At 44.7% G+C, this 5,294-nt stretch overlaps 1 non-coding gene across 1 annotated transcript; it reads right to left on the bottom strand.

Moving 5' to 3' along the window:
• Positions 1-546: 546 nt before the first annotated feature.
• n-TKctt9 lies at positions 547-619 on the bottom strand. The gene has a single exon. It is a non-coding gene; the product is annotated as a tRNA-Lys (tRNA).
• Between the last annotated feature and the right edge of the window lie 4,675 nt (positions 620-5,294).

The raw sequence follows: 5,294 nt of genomic DNA, 5'->3' as shown, positions 1-5,294 counted from the left end.
ATAAGGTCCAAAGAAACCAACAAAAAAACCCACTTTGGGTATATATGGATTTCCATTTTCATTTGTTTAGTCTTACCTTCTAAGCAGCCAAGGTCAACTTCTAATTCTCACGGTTTGATTGGCAAAAGGACTAATCCAAGATTTTAACCTCTCAGACCCTAAGCAGGAATCATACACCATAGACCAGCAAGCCTTAAAAGAAAAGCTCCAGCTACTCTTTCTAAGAGGGATATAGTGGAGTCCTGTGGTTGAATTCAGTAAACACAGAAAGAATTGAATTTCAGATCTATCTAAAAAGGGAGATGAAAGACTACCCACTGCCCCACTTTATCCAGAATGTCAAAAATAGAGTAGACTCTGTAACACTTCCACTTACTGTAATCTAGTATCCCCAGTGCTGCTTCAGGCAGAGCAAAAGACCTAGAAACTGCTCTGCCTCCAATTCTGACCTAATGTCAGAGATACCGAATGCAGAACCCCAACAATGGAGCAGTATGGGGAAGTGTCAGCTTTGTCTCCAGTTGAGACCCAACTAAAATAGCATCTCACCCAACGTGGGGCTCGAACTCACGACCCTGAGATTAAGAGTCTCATGCTCTACAGACTGAGCTAGCTGGGCAATTGATCTCTAGCTTAGAAGTTTACTAATTGTGACCTGAATGTATTGAAGTGGTAAAGTAAATAAATCCATTTCAGCTTGAGGGTAGCTCCTAAAACAAGAAGTTACACGTCCGCACAGCAAACACACACACAGGATACTGAGCTACACACATTAAGGCTGAACTGCCTGCTCTTTCTCCTTCTCCTATTCCCACCCGAAAGTGGAACCTCTAGTACCTGCCCCCTAAGCACTGGTAAGCTTCCCCATAGCCAGATCTTGGCTACCACTTGCTCCGTTTGCACATCATAGAAATGCAATGCAGACAGGCACAGCCAAGGCTGGCCCTGGAGTAGCATTGTCCAACCTGGGTCCATACAGACATAGTCTCTCAGGTCTGAGTCCAGGTGGCACACACAGGGTCTACGAGCTGGCTTAGGGTGGCCATAGGGGCAAACAAGTCCCTCAATGGACTCCAGCTAGAGCTCAAAATGTGGGTCAGTAGGGTTAAATTTGGGATCCTAATCAGGGTTCCAACAAAGCCAGGGGTACGGAACTGAGCCAAAGGAGGCACTGCCAATGTCCTATCCACACCCACCCTCAGGGCTTCTCCTAGGTCCTTTTCTGTCAGAGTGCCAGGAATCTGGTTCTTACCCATGCCTCCGGAAGGAGACCTATCACACTGCACACAGAATACCAGATGCTTCCATTGAAGCGTCCAGAACACAGAGCAATGGCTGTCTGTCTTCAGGTGTATCCTATTCTCCAGTCCTATTTCCAACCTAAGGGCTGGGCTGAGCTGCCTCATTATGTAATTGCAAACATCCCTAATTGTGGAAGGAAGAGGCACAAAAAAGCCAGCATAGGAAGGACCAGGTTGTCAACACGCTGCCCCCCACACACACATACAGGGGTTCAGGTCTGACTTTACACAGGTTGGACCAATCTCCACCCCCGTGCCACACTGTAGCCTCATTTAGTTTTAAATGTCCAATTACTGTATGCTTTTATATGAAGAAGTACTTTGTCTTTTCCATTTTTAAGACTGAGACCTTTTTCTATTTAAAGAATATGGTCATCACTGTTCTTTAGATATAGTAAATATAACTGTTGCACATAGAACTTGTTTTCTTGGTATTTTTAAAGGTAAATGGCAGTTTATTTTAAAAAATATTTCACATTTATTTATTTGTGTGAGTGATGAAGCTCAGGTCTTCAAACATGGCAGGAGGTATCATTACCTCCTCTCTCTTACCCCACCTCCTCTCTCTAAATGATCTATTTTATTTCTAGTGGAAGGGTGTTTTGCATGTGTATACAATGCTCACAGAAGCCAGAACAGAGTATTAGATTCCCTGGAATTGAAAATGGGCCACCATATATATACTGGTAATTGAACACAGGTTCTCTGGAAGAGGAGACAATGTTCTTAATTGTTGAGACCTTTCTGTAGACCCATATTTCAATTTTTTAATGAGTATATGTGAGGCTGTGTTTATATACATCATATGCAGACAAGAAGAGGGATTTAGATTCTCCATAATCTGACACCCTCTTCTGGAGTGTCTGAAGACAGCTACAGTGTGCTTAATTATAATAAACAAATAAATCTTTTAAAAGAAAGAAAAAGAAAAAAAAAAAAAGAAAGACCATGCCTACCATTTGCATGTTGATAGGGGAAAATGGAAGAGACCCCAGTCTAACCTCAGCAGGAAGCTTCCCTCTGGATGGTAGCTTACATCTTTAATCCCAGCAAGGGCATGCAAATCACTGAGTTCAAGGACCTCAAGATTCAGGACAGGCAAGGCTAGGAAGGGAAAGGGGCTATGTATACAAAACAAACCAACCAAACAACAATAAGAAAAAAGAAGTGACAGTGTAGCTTGGGGTAGGGTACCAACAAGAGAAGCCCATTTGTTACCACTTACAAATACCAGTAACTTTGCACCCTTCTGTCCAGGTTCCTGCCTTCATTTCTAGGAAATCTAGGGATGCTAGGGGTCGGGGAGTCCAGATTAACTTTTTAAATAACGAACATTTTGGCTTTTATGTCTATAGGAAGCACTTCTCAGTGCCTTTAACTACCACTGAAAGTTCAGGGCTGTGACTCAACTGTAACAAGCAACAGTGCTAAGAACCTGCAGCCTTTGAAAACAACATTTTTTTTTTAAAGCAGGGGACACAACTGAGCTCTAGAGCCCCTCAGGTTCAGCCCTAATCCTTTGTAGGGAAACAGCCTCAGTGTCCAGAGCTGAGGTTTCATTGGTGAATTGCTGCAATCACTGAGTATCATCTAGAGAAAGAAAAGAAATGATCTGGTTGCTTAATTAATTTATTTTATTATTTTATTTGTTGTTTTGTTTTGTTTTGTTTTGTTTTAGATAAGGCCTCACTCTGTAGCTCTGACTGACCTAGGACTCACTATGTGTCTTAGTTAGGGTTTTACAGCTGAGAACAAACACCATGACCAAGGGAAGGCTTATTAAAACCAACATTCAGTGGTGGTGCTCGCCTTTAATGCCAGCACTCTGCAGGCAGAGGCAGGCTGATTTCTGATTTCGAGGACAGACTGGTTTAGAGAATGAGATCTAGGACAGCCAGGGCTATAGAGAGAAACCCTGTCTTGAGAAATAAAGGAAGAAGGGAGGAAAGGGAGGGATATATGGAAGAAGGAAAGAATGAAGGAAAGAGGGGGCAAGAGAAAAATTGAGGAGGGAGCAAAGGAGGGGAGGAAGGAGGGAGTGGAAGGGAATGGAGGGAGGGAAGTAGGGAGGGATAAGAGGGAAGGAGGAGAAGGGAGGAAGAAAAGGGGAAAGGGAGGAGGGAAAGGGAGGGGGGAAAGGGAGGGGAGGAAGGGAAGGAGGGAGTGAAGAAAAGAGGGGGAAGGGAAGAATGGAGGGAAAGAAGGAAGAAGGGAAGGGAGGAAGGGAAAGAGAGGAAGAAAAGGGAGGGAAGGGGAGGGAGGGAAGGAATGAGAAACAGAAGCAAGGAGGGGAGAAGTGGGAGAAATGAGAGGAAAGGATGGGAGGAAGGGTAGGGAAGGGAAGAAGGGAGGGAGGACAGGAAGGAGAAGGAGATGGTGAAGGAGGGAAAGGGAGGGAGTGGAATGGAAGAAGTGAGGGAAGGAAGAGAAGAGGGGAAAGGAAGGAAGGTATGGGAGAAAAGGGAGGAGCGGAGGAAGGAGGGAGGACTGGAAGGAGGTGAAGGGATGGAGGGGAAAGGAAGGAAGGGAAGGAGAGAGGAAGGGAAGGAAAGGAAGGGAAGGAAAAGAAGAGGGAAGAAAAAGAAGAGGGAAGGAAAGGGAGGAAAGAAGGAAAGGAAAGGACAGAGGGGAGGAAGGATGGAGGAAGGCAATGAAGGAGGGAGGGAAGGAAGGAGGAAGGGGAGGAAGGAATGTAAGGGAGGGGAGAAAGGGAAGTGAAGGAAGAGAAGGAAAGTAGGGAAGGGAAGGAAAGGAGAGGAAGAGAAGAGGGAGGGGGAGGAGGGAGGGGTAGAAGGGAAGGAAGGGAAGGAAAGTAAATGAAGGAAGGAAGGAATGGGAGGCAGGAGAGGGAGGAGAGGAATGGATGAAGGAAGAAAGGAAGGAAGGAAGGAAGGAAGGAAGGAAGGAAGGAAGGAAGGGAGGGAGGAAGGAAGGGAGGAGGTAAGGGAGGAAGGAAAGAGGGAGGGAAGGAATAGAAGGGAGGAAGGAAGGGATGGATGGGAAGGGAAGGAAGGGAAAGGAGGAAAAGAGGGAAGGGAGGAGGGAAGGAAAGAAAGGAAGGAGAAGGGAAGGAGGAAAGAAGAAATGAAGGGAAGCAAGGGAGGGGAGGAAAGAAGGAAAGGAAGGGAGGGGAAGGGAGGGAAGGGAAGGGAAAGGAAGGGAAGGGAAGGGAAGGGAAGGGAAGGGAAGGGAAGGGAAGGGAAGGGAAGGAGGAACAAAGGAACAGAAGGAAGAGAAGAAAGGGAAGTGAAGGAGGAGAAGGAGAGTAAGTGAGGGAAGGGAAGGAAGGGAAGGAAGGAACAACAACAACCAAAAAAGGAAAAAAATACATGCAAAAAATAAATCGATATTTAATTTTGGCTTGATCCTGGCAGTATCCAGGCAGGTATGGCACAGGCAGAGCTGAGAGTTCTATGTCTTCATCCAAAAGCTGATAGTGGAAGAATTTGTAGAGATGTGCCATCCTGTACCTCCTTCTCTGTTTCGTATTAAAGGCTACACCAATACTTTCAACTGATTAATTGACTGGATTATTTCTTTTCTTTTTTTATTATTCATATTCTGAATAATGAGTTACATCTATTTGCCAACTATGACTGGGCATATGGCCTCATGAATTAGCCCCTAAGCGAGGCACTTGAGACATTGTAAGGCAGTCAGGACATTGCTTTAAAATCATACTAACTTGCTCCCAAGGGGTCTTATGTAGGAGCATTAAGTTATGACTAGAAAAATGAATTATATCGTGACCAAATTTATCCAAAACAATAGGAGCTGAAGCTAAAGCTTCTCCTATCAATGCTTTTTCAATACAATCATTGCCTGCAGCTGAAGGACTGGGAAGATCAGAATGAGCTCTTATATGACCAATATAAAAAGGATTTTTTTTTTCTAGCAAGAATGGTGTTTGTGCCATAACACCTCCAGTAGGATCTATGTGACAAGTTCCACATACTAAGCAATTGACCTCAAATGATCCTGTAGGTATATGAG

The sequence above is a fragment of the Mus musculus genome, chromosome 3 (assembly GCF_000001635.26).
Source record: "Mus musculus strain C57BL/6J chromosome 3, GRCm38.p6 C57BL/6J".
Lineage (NCBI taxonomy): Eukaryota > Metazoa > Chordata > Mammalia > Rodentia > Muridae > Mus > Mus musculus.
The sequence above is the reverse complement of the archived record's forward strand: the minus strand, read 5'-3'. Positions and strand labels throughout refer to the sequence as shown.